The sequence below is a fragment of the Teleopsis dalmanni genome, chromosome X (genome assembly GCF_002237135.1).
Source record: "Teleopsis dalmanni isolate 2A chromosome X, ASM223713v2, whole genome shotgun sequence".
In the NCBI taxonomy this organism is placed as follows: Eukaryota; Metazoa; Arthropoda; class Insecta; order Diptera; family Diopsidae; genus Teleopsis; species Teleopsis dalmanni.
The window spans coordinates 55,934,650-55,951,414 of NC_051848.1; the positions used below are offsets into that span (position 1 = coordinate 55,934,650).

A 16,765-nucleotide genomic window follows, 5' to 3' on the forward strand; every position below is an offset into this window, starting at 1 on the left:
AAAGCAGTGATAATCTCAGTACTGTTCCATTGAGTAAGCATTGATATGTACATAGTATATACATGAGGTCATTTCATCTCCAGTCCTTAGCATTCTTATCAAGTATTTACACATATTTCAATTTATTTTTCTTATTTAATTTCATTTTGAGGTTGTTTTTAAATTTTTCCTGTTTAATATGTTTTTCTCTCTCTTCTGTGATATTTGGTTTTTAATTTCATAATTTTATCGTCTGTTTTTTATTTTGCGAATAATGTTTTCTTAAATAATGTTTTATTAAATTTATTTTTTAAAAAAAAATTATTTTCTTTTTTTAAATACAATTTTTTTATATTTTTTTCTATTTTGTTTTTTTAAATATTTTTTTCTATTTTGTTTTTTTAAATATTTTTTTTTATATATTTTTTTTGATATTTTTTTTTAACGTTTTTTTTAGTATTTTTTTTCAAATTTTTTTTACATATTTTTTTAATATTCTTTTAAATATTTTTTTGTTTTATTTTTTTGATATATTTTTTTAAATAATTTTTTAAGGGGTATTTTTTTGTATATTTTTACATTTTTTATTATATATTTTCGAAACATTACATTTTTATAAAATTTTTATGGAATATTTAACATTACTTTTTTCATTCATATAATTATTACAATAATTTACAAATTTATTAAAATTAAGATTATATGTCTTAAGATGTTTTAAGATATTTATATTGTTTCAATAAATCATTTTTTTTTTATTACATTTTTTATATACATTTAAATATAGTTTTGTGAAATTATTTATAAATGAGTTCTAGCAAATCCAACTTACTTAATGAAATCGTGTCTTTGAGGTATTGTGAAATTATTAATGAGGCAAAAATAGAGATTATTAAGTATATTTATCTGAGAGATGGAAAATGATTATTTTTGCTTTTTTTGTAAAAATAATAAAAAGGAATAATCATCAAAAAAAATATTTTACGCCGCAAGTATATATGATTTAAATCTTCCTTCTTTTTGTTCCCAATACTAAATATTTATTGAAGATATTTTCATCAACGGTAGATGGTTTCTTTTTTGTTACCAAAAATAATTCTATTTGATTTTTTTCTTATTTCGATTCATTTTTTAAAAAATAATAAAGAATATAATTTTAACAAATAATCAAAGTAATTATTATATATCAAAATAAAAACAGATGGAGGTTTCTTATCTTCAATCTGTGGAAATTATTATTAAAAACAAGTAAAAATGTTTGCAGTCTCAATAATTGGGTGGGGAACTTAAGCTGTATTTCCAACAGAATGAATTAGAAGGTAATATACAACTTTTAGAGAGCACTGAAAAGCGTCTAGAATGGACCAACGCAAAATTAATTAACTTCTCATCTCCTCGAGAAAGCATTGAAATTTTACAGGCCCATTGACCTCCAGCTATGTTGCGGTGAATGAAACAGCGATATTTACAAATGAAGACAAAATAATGTGTGAGAAAAGTCAACAAGAAATACTAAACTTAAAACGTGAGAATACCGCGATACTCGCAGAATTAGGTTTTATTTTAAACTGTTTTTACATAAATTGTCATAACTTGATTTTTGTTTTTTTATAATTATTAAGGTTTCAAATATTATATATAATAAATACATAAATTTTTTAATATTTAATTTTACAAACATTTTTCAAGTATTTCAATTGGTTTGAATGCTCTTTATAATTTAAAGAGCATTAAATACATTTTGCATGAAATTACAAAAACAACTACCTTACAACAAAAATGCATTTCATATTTTCGTTTTAAAAATATTCGGCAGGTCAGTGCGAGTTATTCATGATTTATATATTTATAACGCAAAGATAACTTATTTGTGCGTTTTAAAATACAAAGCAGAATTTTAAGAGTTATTTCTGCGTGAAAAAATAAAAGGCACAAGTTAGCAATTATTATTAATGAATATGATATAAAGCAAATTTAATCATTATTTTTTAAGTTTTAATTTAAAACGCTCATATATAAAAATCATGTTTAATATTAAAGATAAAAGTTGTCAGAATGTTGAAATTATACACGATCTTTGAATTAAACTTTTTGGATCCTTCGAAATTACATACGTTAGATTTAAGTACTAATCTTAAAGGTATCAAATCACGCAGACATCATTTAAAAGTGGCAGAAGTGATATAAGTAGAACGAAAAATGGCAGCTTTTTCGGACTAAAAATTACTTCGCTTTGCGGTTAAACCTTGCAGGTTGGCTAGAACAAAAAACCTTTCAAACCACTTACGTCATCGCGAAGAAGTCCTATTTTACAGAAAGCAGTAGTAACCAAAATAGACATAAACCAAGAAAAATATGGTAAAGATATACAAAAATCTCGTACGAATTGTGGATGTTGTTGTGAAAACATTTGCTTGCCGGAGACATGTTCATGTAAACAAGAAGGAATAAAAAGTCAGGTGAAGATCATATAATACATACTCTGTGATCTTGAAAACTTTATTTTGATAACGATATTTTGCATTTTAGGTTAATAGGACAATGTTTCCCTTGGGATGCTCACATGACGGTTGTGAAAACATTATCGGTCGAGTGGAATATAATCGAGGCCGTATGCATTTATACGCCGAACAAGTTTCCTCTTTAAGTAGGATTATTATAACGGAAAAAAGGAACCATTGAGGGCCAACCAATGATCGAAATATTTAATTAATTGTACTACCTATATGTAAAAGGGTTGTAAGAAAAAAGATTTTTATTTTGACTGGGTTCTGACTTTGATTTGTATATTAAAGCACGTACGCTTAAACACCAAAGTGTAGAAAATCCAGCTAAACCTCGCAGTTTAAAACTTTTAAAGCAAGTCTTATCAAGGAACCCGACTTTGTCTCTTCAATTAGAAGAGAAATTAGAAATTTCGATTCTTATAACTTTAAGGAATAATTAGTAATAAAAACAAAACAAAGAAACTTTAGCAAAGATTCAGGAACGGTTACAGATCTTAATATTAGTGACGATGAATATTTAGATAGAGAAGATAATCATTTGTTTGGATTAGAGATGTGGCGATACAAGTCCGCATTGAAAATTTATTGAATTTGGAGTTTTAAATTCAATTTCAGAAATTTTTAGTTTTTTCATTTTCGTGAGAAAGAACGTTTTAGATTTCGTTCCGAGTAGAACTAAATAAAGTTTGCTTTTGATTGCAAAAATTTGTTCTCTTCTCTGTTAACAAAGTGAGGTGACCATTGTTAAATTGGGGACCCCCCTGCAGTCTGAGTTGAGTTCGATTGAATTCCTAACTTCGACAGGAAGATTTGGATACATTTATGAAATATATTTCTCGTTTATATTAGATTTATTTAAAACAATAATTATTTAGATTTTCACATTATAACAATTAAACGATAAGTTTTTCTTTATATATAATATTTGTTTATATTTAGAACAGAACTGTTAAGAAATCATCAGTATTTCTCGTTATATTCTACAAAATATCACCTTAAATGTGTAATGTATACAGCTAACACATCCTCGCAGTTTAAAACTTTTAAAGCAAGTCTTATCAAGGAACCCGACTTTGTCTCTTCAATTAGAAGATTTCGATTCTTATGGCTTTAAGGAACAATCAACAATAAAAACAAAACAAAGAAATTTTAGCAGAAATTCAGGAACAGTTTCAGATCTTAATATTACGCGCACAAAAAAGCAAAAAGAAAAAAGTGAACGGCGTTACGAGAAAATGACTAACCAGGCTGAAGAATTTTTTCCAGCAGAAGGTGAAAGCTGCTCACCCAAAGAGGATACACCTCTGTCGATAAAACCATTAATTTTCTCGCAAGAGCAACTGAACCTTTACTTTCTACAAATGGAAGCGCAATTTAGAAACGCCGGCATAGTAAGGAACAGAACAAAATTCGATCACGTGGTGGCAGGACTAGAATCAAAGTACTTGGGTGGGGTGCATAGCCGATATGATTCGAGACCCATCAGCAACATCGAAGTACGAAATAATAAAAAACGGTTAATAAACGAGTTTACTGAGTCTGAACATTAAAGGCTACTCAAATTAATAACAGAGTTGGAGCTGGGCGATATGAAGTCAATGCAACTGCTAAAAAAAATGAAATAAATGACCAGTAACTCAATGGGAGATGACGTTATAAAATCGTTATGGCTGCAGAGAATATCCGTAGGGTCAAAAAAATGGTGGTGGCCTTTCTTTACAAATTTATTAGTTAATATGATGGTGAATGCTTGGAAACTGATTGTTATGGTTTCAGCTTATGAAGAGCAGAAACCATTATCACAACTACAGTTTCGAGTAAATATTGTCAACGCTTTATTGACATCTGTACCAACAATTCCAAATTAGGAGACTGCATTGAAATTTTAATACCATTAAAAATAATGTTCAATGTTCCGTAAAAGTATTAGGTGGTCCTTGACGATGCATATTATTTAAAACTATGTATTTCTTTAAAATTATACTAAAATTGTAAACAAAACACATATCGACAAATAAAAAATATCATTTGTTAAAAATTTTGTACTACTTCGCATGACTTTGCGGGCCGTAATGGGTTCATTTGAATAGTAATAAAACTTTCATACCTGAATCGTCTATTAGCGAATGTAAATTGTTTACTTTTACATTTTGGATGATGAATGGGGCCTCAAAATTTAATGTCACCGACGTCCAGAGTTGGTCTAGCTCCTTCACTGCTTTCAATGATACACAAATTTATATATGCTATCTCTGAAGCCAAATTTCATCTTCTCATACTTTATGTCGTAGCAATATTCTGAAGAATTTATGATATTGCACCATAATGTGTGTCATTTCGGATCCTTTCCCTTAGTCCATACAGTCTATAATATATTTTGCAAACCTATTGTAGAATTAAATATTAAATTAAGTTTTAAATTGTTCAAATATAATTACGAAATCTAATAAGACGCTTATATGTCTAATAAGACATCAGATGTCTAATAAGATATCTTATTAATATCTGATATACTATGTATATTTTCCAACACATCACGTAATATATTTTTTGTAATATGTATATTAGTAAGTTTTATATATGATCAGATTTATAGCTTAGTGTTATGATTATAGCTTTATAACGAACAAGATCGCTCAACGAAATAAGAACAATTAGCTTACCTCAGCAAGTCTAGCACGACAACATGAGAGCACATTAATGTTATGCTTTTCTACTAAAGGAACTAATTCATTAAAAAATAATATATAAATTTAAAAATTAAAAAAAAAATGCATTTCAATTGCGCAACACCGAAGGAACGCTCCATAAAATCGAAAAATTTGGTACATGACGTCATATCTAGTCTTGACATAATTATTGCGCAGGTCAAGGCTCACTTTTCTTATATGGCGCCATCAATAGTTCAGACGAAATATATTCAATAGGCTAAGTACGTTAATATCATGATTGAATAGGCATATATATATCAAATACCGGACAATTCAGAGATCAAGATGTATTTACAGAAACAATTCTCACACTTCCAAATTTAGATATATATAAATTTTTTAACACATTTCACAACAACAATTTTTTGATGTGACGCCAAACTAGTCAGCCATATTGAAAAATCTTTGTTCTATTTATTAAACGTTCCTGTCATTGTACTTTGCGCGTCGTTCCACTAAAACTAAATTTTGTCCAATATTGTTTAAAAGTTTAAAATGCACAAACATTATATTATTCAGAAGCGTAACCGTAAGAAGAGTATAGTCGTATTACTTTCATAAATTACCTTGACTACTCCAACACCACTTTCCACGCAAAAACGCAACCTGCACTTCGCTTCACAGTCCTCGGGACACTGTGATTACATGTGCAGCTACAAAGCAACAACAATTTTCAATATTCCTTTTCTTGAAATTGGTATTCTTGGTCATGCAAATACCGGCGTTGCCAACACACAAAAATGCTGAATTCATTTTTTGGAATAATTGGTGGTTATAGCAAGTGAATTTGTTAATAAAAACTTTAACAGCGAATCAACAAAACTCCAGAAAAATGTACGAACATAAAAGTCAATTACGGCTTAAGGTCACTTGGTTAAGGAGCGCTGACTCTGAGCTTCAAATTTGGCAGCGCATGAATTCGATTTCTGGTACTTACAGTCTCAAAAAAATTATTTATGAATAATTAAATACAAGAATTATTTTTGAGGCCACAAAAATGTGTTCTAAAAATATTTACCGAGTGATCACTATGTTCCAAAATGCTGATTGCCGGTTCTATAAAAATATTATTAAATATCATCATATCAGTGTACCTGGATATATTTACAAATTTCCAAACTGGTTTTGGAACAGATAATATTGTTTCAAGTAGTATAGGTTCATAGCACTTCTCTATCAGTACGTTTAAGGAGACAAAGTCTTATTCATTAAGTGTATTTCATTGCTTAAGACACTCATTATTTTTGCAATAGCTTGACAATAGCAAATATTTTGAAAAATTAATTTTTTACAAGAATTCTATAAAACTATATTAAATTTTAAAATTTCCAATGTTTTGTTAAGTATCCAGGTTTTCAGTAATGTTTTGCGGTACATATACAAATACAAATGTCAACAAAAAACATATGGTTTCCTTAATTTAGCGCAGTATGAACAGTTTCCAACTAACTTAATTTTATTTTAATGAAGTTAAGGAAATTTGGCCGTCTAAACATAGTACAACTTAAAAAGCATAGAAGCTCTTTATATGGTTAATAAAATTTAATTAGTAAGTTGCACTTACTTAGTAAGCAATAAAAAACTTTCAGAATTTAGCAATGCGACCTCTTTAAACAAGGTCTTATTATCCATTCTTTAAAGAAAATGTCTTTTATATTGTATAAACACTAAGTATATTTAAAAAATCATATATATTTGATACTATTATATGTTTTTTAATTTCATGATTTTTTATTAAGTAATTAAGTTTTAATTAATTAGAACAGGGCTGTCCAGACTAGATGCGAACGCGGGCCAATATAAATCACTGAACAGATTGGAGGCCCGCAGAAACAAATACATACGTTCATAGCTGTTTTCAACAAAAATAAAAGTTGTTGAATTTAGTTTTATTAATTTAATAATATAAATTCATTTATTTGGTATACCATAAAAATAAAATAATGTAGTTTTACCAGAATACCAAAAGAAGATTAGCCTAATTGTAGTAGATTAAAATAATGTCGCAGGTCGCAAAATTTTAGCCGTGGGCTACATGTATCCCGTGGGCCCTGCTTTGAACAGCCCTGAATCAGAACATTTAAATAACATATGTTCCTTGATCACAAAACTGTTCGTATGTATATGTTATATACATATATCATTAAATGAGATATAATTTTATCCTGCTTAAAATGAGAATATATGTATTAGATAAAACTGGCTTCTCTTGTTTCAAAGCCATTAGTAAATTAGTGACCTTATCTTTTGGGCTGATTTTTATTTTTCATGCAAACTACAGCATTTAAGAGACATAAGAACATTTCTACTTAAAAATTTTTTTTGCGGTATTAATTTCAACAAAATGTTAAATTTTTCCTTAAGTAAAATATGCAATATTTTTCATGTGCCGAAAAATGTTTCATAAAAAAATTTTACTAACTACAGTAAAGAAAAGAATACAGTGTACATACATACATGAAATAATATAAGGTAGTTAGGTCTGTTCCACAAACTACTCATAGTAAAACTCAAGTAAAATACAAGTAAAGTTCAAACTGAGAGCTTGACACAAATAAAGTGCCAAATTGTGCTCTTTACACAGAATTTCATGGAATAGCTTTGTGTAAAATGTACGAGTTAAGTCATTTTCAAATTTCGACAGGGATGTTACACTTTCTCAGATGCTTTCATTTACTCGACAAATTTTCTGGTGAAACGCGCTTGTGTTACTCAAAGTTACTGCGAGCAGCTCGTGGAGTTGATTGAAGTTAAGAAATCACTACTATTACTACGTTTGAAGATTTTAATTGACTGAGAATTTTTTTTCAGATTTTTAATAACTTCCATATTAATCTTTATTAAATAATATTTTAACTGAATATATATGTTTAACTTATATATCTTATTTAACAAATGCCTAATATTTTGAACTTAACTTTAGCATTTAATTCTTGGTTTAAACAATTTAACCATGGTATAGACGAGGCTACATGTATGCATACCAAGTATGAAGTCCGCGTATACGCTTTGCTATTTTACCGCATACATGTCTGCAGACCGAAATTTGGTATTCATACTTGAATATACACCGTGCGATTTGGTTGTATGGCATACTTGGTTTGCATATATGTACCATCGTTTATATCACAAAAGATAAAGAAAAGAAACTGAGGTGAAAATATCACGCAGTACGAAAATAAAAACCCAATAGCGCATGATCATTTTCCCCACCCGGTCTTGCTATTTTGCCCACCCAGTCCCTACTCACCACGATGCTTGCTAAAATAAGAGCACTTTCCGAGAAACTTTGTTGTTCGTTTTGGTTTTTTGATGTTAAAAATCCCTTAAGACATTTGTTTGTGATATTACACAAAGAGGCACAATGATTCAAAATATCCACTCAGTTTCTTTTCTTTGTTTTCTTTGATTTATATCATGCTTTACATATATTATTCGAGAGATCAAAAAAGAGATCAGAAAGCAGTAAAGAAATAACGCGGCAAACTAGTAAACGGAGCAAGAGATTCCTACTCAATATATATAACATTAATTATGTTAATGATTTTATTATTTCATATAATTTCTTCTTCTGAGATCGGTGCGTTCAGGATTACAATAAACCCAATGAAATGATGAAGTAAGAATAATATTTGCAGAAAAATTTTTGGAATTGATTACACCCCTCACTTTTCACATTTTCAACTTCTTTCAGGTTTCTATTCGACAAGAACAAAATAGAGAAAAGAGCTTAGCAAATGTAAGACAATGAAAACAAAATAATGAATAACGGAACTGGCACTAAAGCTGAAAAAAAAAATGAGCAGGGCTCTTATACGATGATAATTTCACCACAAAAGAAGTGACAAAAATATGAAGGCTCACGCAAAAAACAGGCGTCAGTGGAACAAGTAGGTCCAGTGGAATGACGTGAGTATTAAAAAGTGCTTTGGTCGCTGAGTTTTCGGTGACAAGATATTATATTAATTTAATTAATATAGCTTTTCAAAGGAAGAATTCGAAGAAATGCAAAAGTTTTTGAATTAAAGAAATAAATAAAAATATTCAACATATGAAAAATTATATTAAAAACTTTGCGGCACTTATGCAGTTCAATAGGAGTATAGGGGCGAAGTAGGTTACATGTGGAATACAGTGAAGTGCATTTATTAGTATTAAACTAAGAATTGAACAACAATAAATTGTGATAGAAACTATATAAAATTTGTGAAATGAATTAATTTTTATTACTAGTACTTAATTGAGATAGTGGCTGTTCTTAATAATTATATTACTTTATGATATACTGCACATAAAAAGCTTAACAGGAACAACTTGTTTTTAAATTATTATATTAACAAAAAAGAAAGATTTCCAATTTCATAATTTTTTTTTGTGCGATTTGCAATGCTAATTAATTAAACTTAACGCGATGTCAAAAAATGATGACAACGGAATTAGTATGCCAGCCAGGCAATTTCATAATTTTTTTTTATGCGATTTGCAATGCTAATTAATTAAACTTAACGCGATGTCAAAAAATGATGACAACGGAATTAGTATGCCAGCCAGGCAGAGGGTTTTGTTGCCAAATCCAGTACACACAAACGGGCAAACCAAAAACCGCCTGAAGTTGTACCTAAAAAAGCCATAATGACCTGTGGATCCGGTTTCTCCAACACAAAAAATTATAATGAGATCCTCAGTGAAGATGATGATATTGATTGTGTAGATAAATTTAAAACTCAAGTAAAATCATTGATAGAGGATAAAGCACACATATCTACTAAATATACTGTCCACAAGTTAGACTTGATAATATTGCAATCACGCAATATGATTCTGTGAAGTAACTGGGGATAAATTTGGACCGTAGACTTGCCTGAAAAAACTATATAAAAGCCAATCAAACACAACGAGTAATAACTGTATGTATAAAATTATACTTAAACCAGTATAGACAGTTGCTTCAAAACTTTGCGGCACTGAAAGTACCTTAAATACAGAAATATTACAACAAAATATTGTCAACGCTCCATGGTGCGTATCAAATTACTCCATTTATCAGGACCTGAAAATACCTTTTGTAAGATAATAAATCCGTAAACTTAGAAATGCATATGTAAAAAGACTAACCAGGCATCTACCATAGCTGTGAGGTTAAAGAACTTCCAGGTTCTGAGCCTACCAAACAGAGTTTGAAAATAAAAAGAAAATTAAAAGTAATATAATATGAAAGTTATGTAAGTATGTTCTCTTAGTATGTATATTAAAATTATAATAAGGAAAATGGATTTCCAATTGATATCTCAAAAAGTGAGATAAGCTATCTTGCCTTACTTTTATCCTGAAGGGAATAGTTTTTATACTAGTAATTTTCTATATTTCAACTGGCAGAGCCAACAAAAAAAAAAGCTGAAGCAACTAATCTCATGTCATTAATGTTAAAAATTGTGATGAATATAGAATTATAATTAATTTATGAACTTTTAGACACAATATAATTTATAATAATTTAAATATATTTAATTTATTAATGGTTTAGCTACTATAAACTAAACATGTAATGAACCTTTTCTTAGGTTCGTTTATAGCTGGGGTTGAACTCAGCCGTCGCCAAGGTCCACACAAGAAATTTATTTGGTGAGACCCTGTCACTTCCGATTTCCACGCTGACAATGAACAGAACCGCAAACACCCTGACCGAAATTAAATTGAATCGGTGCTGAAGCGAGCTGAAGATACACGGTGTTGCAAATACTAACTCGCCGTATAGGCGACACGATATAATACAGACACACGTGACTGTTAAAGCTACGTGTGTGGTACCCCGTGTAACCTAGATTCAAATACCGTTGAAGCCCTGAATCTTGCTTACCTATGTCTATGTTATCAACCGTGCCGCTGTATATCTCTACTTGGTTCACCCTTCTAATTCTTCACCAGTCAGAGGAAATTGATAAAGATTATATTTTGTCAATTATGTATTTTCGTTAGCGAACTCCAGTTTTTTTATATATTTATTTTATTTATAAATGAAATTTTACTTTTCATAAGTTACAAGAAAATATTAAAACCTATATATTAGCAATTGTAGAATTCCACTTATAAAACAACAAAAATCAATTCGATGCTTAAGTTTCTTTTGTTTAAAACAAAATTTTATTTTTTCACAGATAAGAAGAAAGTTACTAGAATTTATATATCAACAATTATTTAATTTCGTGTACAGAATCCAGAACCAGAAGTTTTCCTCGTACCTTTAGTCGTCGAACCAAACAAAACAAGAGAGAGCTTCTTCCTGGTGCCCGCACTTTTTATACCGTCAACGATCAACGGTGCCAGCTGTAAACGCGTTAAAGTTCAACGACCGTTCATCGAAGCTCGTTAACTGATGCCTCTGTAATGCACCAGCGAAAGTCCAGCTTTAGGGCGAATTCTGTTTCTTACACATGTGGAAGCTGGAACTTGTTCTTTCTTTAATCTTCGCCCTAGTTCCACACCTTTTCCACAAAAGCTTTCTTCGTTTGACAGCTCGTGTTGTTTTGTTTTGATTTTATTCTATTTTTACAATGTGGTTTTTTTTTTAAAGATAAATTGTGATTTAATCAAATAATTATAATTATAATAAATATATTAATCAATTTAAATAAAAAATAGTGTGTGGACTATAGTAAAATATGAGTATCACTTCCAGTGCTGGAGTTCTGTTGTTGCGGGGTGGGCTGTTGTGGTTTGGTATAACGTGTGGTGATGCTGTGTTGCGGGAGGCTATTGCTTTGTTGGAACCAATGGTTAAATTCGATCCTGTAAATTTTGTTCGTCAAGGTGCATCCATTGCATCGGCAATGATAGTAATGAAGTATACCGATCAAACTTGTCCAAGAGTAACTTACTTTACATTGTGACCGAAAATTTTTCGGAAATTCTCATTTAAAATTCGCGCGCTGTATATTTTTCGATATTTTAAGTTTATGTAGTTTGGCAGCACTGTCCTTAATTACTATGCCAAAAATGAGCGCGATCTGTCAGACAGTTCGTTTACGGCAGCTGTTGAAACCAGTTCACCTCAGTAGTGCGTTGCGAAAAAAACAATGGAAAAAAATATTGAACAAAGAGTTTGCATCAAATTTTGTGTTTCGAACGAAATTTCGTGTGCAGAATCGTTGCGAATGCTACAAAAGGCTTATGGGGAATCAGTTTTATCGAAAACTCAAGTTTATGAGTGGTACAAAGCCTTTCAGGACGGTCGTACGACCGTCGAAGACATGCCGCGTTCTGGACGACCTTCGACCTCTACCACCGACGAAAACATTGAAAAGGCAAAGGAAATCGTGTTCCAAAATCCTCATGTGAGTGTTAGAGAGATAGCACGAGAGCTAGGCATCGGTCGTGAGATGGCTCGTTTGATTTTGGTGGACAATTTGTGTATGCGACGTGTCAACGCCCGGCTTGTTCCGATTCACCTCAATTTGTTCAACATTATCAACGATTTTAAGGCCAAACATTCAATAAATACCATCGAACAGCCACCGTATTCACCTGATCTTGCACCGTGTGACTTTTTCCTGTTTCCCAACCTCAAATTACCACTCAGAGGAACGCGTTTTGAATCCATAGAAGACGTAAAACAGAATTCGCAGAGGGAACTCAAAGCCATACCGGAAAGCGCCTTAAAAAAAATTTGAATGATTGAAGAACGTTGGCATTTGTGTATCGCTTCTAATGGAGCATATTTTGAAGGAGATAAAATAAATATTGATGAAGATTAAGAATTTTGCGTTTTATTTAAAATTTCCGGAAACTTTTCGGTCACAATGTATGTAATTATAAGCAGAAATTATAAGCAACAAAAACATGAAGATGTACTGGCAAAATATGGTGCTATATCAGCTCAAGGTATTCTGGATACTGGAGCTTTGTTGTTGGGCTGCGGTGAGTTGGTTAAGTTAATGTTTTGATATTAATCAACAATTTTTATTACAGGAACTTTCGATTTAATAAATTCAAGTGAGTGTTACTTGTTGTGTGTTAGGTGGTCGTGTTGTGTTTTGTAGGCAGCTATACCCACGGCGTTGTAACGATCGAATTTTTAATTAATAAAATTTTGGTGGTTACAAATATATGGAGTCATACTGTAGATTCTGCGGTGATGAGATTAATGATCAATTACACATGTGCTGTTAGAATGTCAAGCGCTAATGCACTAACGGAATAAACTCCTAGGAATGTATATCCTTATGGAAGATGCAATAAATATCTGTAAAGTAAGTTGTATACTACTTTTTATTTACGCAACAGAACTTAGAGACTTACTCTAAGCCCAGAAGGGGGCACAATAGACCCGATGGTCGCAATATCACACCCGGGCTTTATTAATAAATAAATAAATAGTTTAGCTAATTTCTCCTAAAACTGTACGAAGTAAAATGAGAGATGGCTTATCCAGAAATTTAACATCACCCTACACTCAGTTTTATGAGTTCGTGACGGTAAATAAATAGTCGCATAATTGTTATTGACTGAATGATTTTAATATTGTACATATATTTATTTAATTTAATTTTAATGTTTTTGTGTTGGCTATTAAAACAGTAATCATTGGTTGTTGTAATCAAAAATTGTATTTCCATCTATTAACAAATTCAATATTTTGACCATCTTCGGTGATCATTTTTAGGGATTATAATTATTTGAACATTGGTGTTTGACAATAATTCTTAAAAAGATAGTATTGGTGTATAATTATGTTTATTTTATAAAGTAATATAATTCTAATTAATGAATAAATCCTTTTGGAATCCAATTGTATTAATTCAGTTCTTTCTCTTCATTCATATTACATCGCCGCTTATACTTTTTGCGCTAAAACGTAGTATTTATATGTACATAAACATTTGTCTGGATAATCCATTAAATTAATTTTTTAAATAACTTTTTTTCTCAATTCAATATAAATATTAAAAAATGTACACATATAATACTATTTATCTACATTAAGTTTTAAATAACCGTTTATTTTAATTATTCTTTATTAGATCAGCCTAGCCTACGACATCTGTAAAAAATAATCTCTCCAGAAGCAACGAATATGTTTTCTCCAGCAACTTAAGCAGACAACTTAAACATGATGTGTTTCTGCAGTGATTAAGCATAATGTGCCACGGAAGGATCTGCAGTTTTTTTTACCTTTTGGAAGTAAAAAATCTATATCTTACTTGAGTTTTGGTCCCCGCAGAGCCCGCAATATTGTATCAGATACATCGCAAACGTGGAACAAGTGTAAGTATATTTCTTGACATGAGAAAATATTTTTGAAAGTATTAATTTAAAATTTTATAATTTCAGTAAATTATTCTAAATCGTACATTAATTTATGTGAAATATCGCATATCGAGCAATTATAAACATAAAAACTTAGTTCAGAAAAAATTGATGTTTCGAGTATTAAGACTAAGAAGACCTAGAAGAAAGCATCAAAGTACAATATATGGTGACTAGTTCTTGTCAGATAGTATCAGTTGAGTGCAAACTTTAAAAACAGCAGAAAGAGCAAAGCAATAGTATAACCATCTATCAAATAAGTTTTCTAAACGAGAATTTTTAAATAACTGATTAATACTATGTTACCGGTTACTATCTTACTACTGTTGCAATCTTACACTCTAATAATGTAAACAAAAATTTAAAATACAAAATAATATTTGTTAAATCCATAAGCGATGACTTTGGAGGTAGATGCGAATCCACAAAGTAATACGTTTATGAGTATTTCTATTATAATAATAATATATCTAGTATAAATCAATCTATTTAGTCCCTCTCAAGATAAAAGAAAGTTTTAAAATTTTGGAACAGTTAATTGAGTCTGATCAAGTATAAAGAAATAGATAACTGATTTTTTAAATTCCTTAAATTCTTTTTTCATTAAAAATTCTATAAAATGATAAAAACATGTCTTCAAATTTTATTATAATTCTTACAAACTGCAAGTACTTGATTTATAAATGATATTGTTTCTAACATCACGAAATATTTGATATATTCATAGCCTACGAGTACGAGTATATTAATATAAGTTAATATATCAATGTCTACAGGTCTTAAACTGTTTTTAAAATTTATATGACTTACACAGTTGTAATATTATTTTCAGTATGATGTTGATGCTAATATTTAGTATTGATTCTCTTAAGAACAAAAACACTACGTCAATTAAATCTTTCAGGCGCACTATTTAGAAGAGAATTGTTTTCGAATGAATGAGTGTTTCATTTTAATACGGAAATACAATGATTTAAATTCGCATGCATTAGAATAATAGAATAATTTTTAAATATATACTCGTATTTAAATAATTACATTTGTTTTTCTGTGTTTATATAACATTGTGGTTTCAATAAAAATGTCATTAATATATATGGACAATTTAATAATGTATCCACATTCTTTATTAAACATATTTTTGTAATGATAATGTAATCGGAGGAATAATCACCATTGTCATTGAATACACTTGTGATACATTTACGTTTATCTAATATTTATATATTTATTAACCCATATTGTCTAATATAACATATTACGGGGTACTATTTAAATCCGTATTGAATCCCTATCAGAATAATATTATAATTGTGGTGTAACTTACTTGAGTTTCTTTTATATGTTCCATTTGATTATTCGAATTTATATATATTTATATAAAAATATTTTTAATCACAGTCTCAATCCTAATGTTTCCCCATTTCTGTAACTTGGAAAAGTTTGTAAAAAAATTAAGGATTATTTATTTTAAGTAAAGCCGGAACTAATCTTGCGACCAAATCGTTCGTATTTATTTTCACAATTATTTCGTTGGTCCTTCTATAGAATTAAGAACCAAACAGAGTTACATTACAATTTTTTGCGTCTAGTCTAATTGACAGCTCTAAAGAAATTAGCTTTGCTAATTATTAGTAGTGTAGAGACACGGTATTGATTGTACTTTGGCTTGTTACTTTCAATAAACTCTCCAAGACAAATCTTATTATAAAACGCAATCGATGTATTACATATATTCTAAATATTCGGTTTTAAGACACATTCATGACAGTCTAAGAAGATTGTTCACTTTAAAATGGATTAGATTAAAATTTTATATAAAACTTCTAAAAAATTTTTAAACTGTAACACAGAAGAAACCAATCATGATATATCTTTTATTTTTATTTAAAATCAATTAATAACTTATTTTTCAAATTTCAGAGTAAAACAGGAAACGTTCCATGTGTAAGGACCGAAAATATTAGACAATATTCCTATGGCGCTAATGGAGTTCGACAACAAACTTACAGTTTACAAAGCCATTTTCAGTACAAGTTTACTGTTAGACGATCCATAAAATGACAAAGGTAAGCATATAGTCACTTTGGAAGTACTAAGTAGACTTGTAACTTCTCCATATATATTTCTTTTTATTACAGTCAATTCATCAAAGAATATAAAGAAGTTAAAATCAGTTCATATTTCACTTGCTATTTATGAAGACAATAAAGTTTGCTATATGGGATGGAGATTATAAACGTACATTCACTGTAAAAGAACCAC

General features: G+C 29.8%; 1 long non-coding RNA gene across 2 annotated transcripts; it reads left to right on the plus strand.

Annotated features, from left to right (window-relative positions):
- The first annotated feature begins 13,186 nt into the window (after positions 1 to 13,186).
- On the plus strand, positions 13,187 to 16,757 carry LOC119662477. Of its 2 annotated transcripts, XR_005250785.1 has the most exons (4): positions 13,187 to 13,443; positions 14,215 to 14,458; positions 16,424 to 16,569; positions 16,642 to 16,757. It is a non-coding gene; the product is annotated as an uncharacterized LOC119662477 (long non-coding RNA). The 2 variants fall into 2 exon arrangements; XR_005250786.1 differs by lacking the exons at positions 13,187 to 13,443; positions 14,215 to 14,458 and adding an exon at positions 14,619 to 14,669.
- The last annotated feature ends 8 nt before the right edge of the window (positions 16,758 to 16,765 follow it).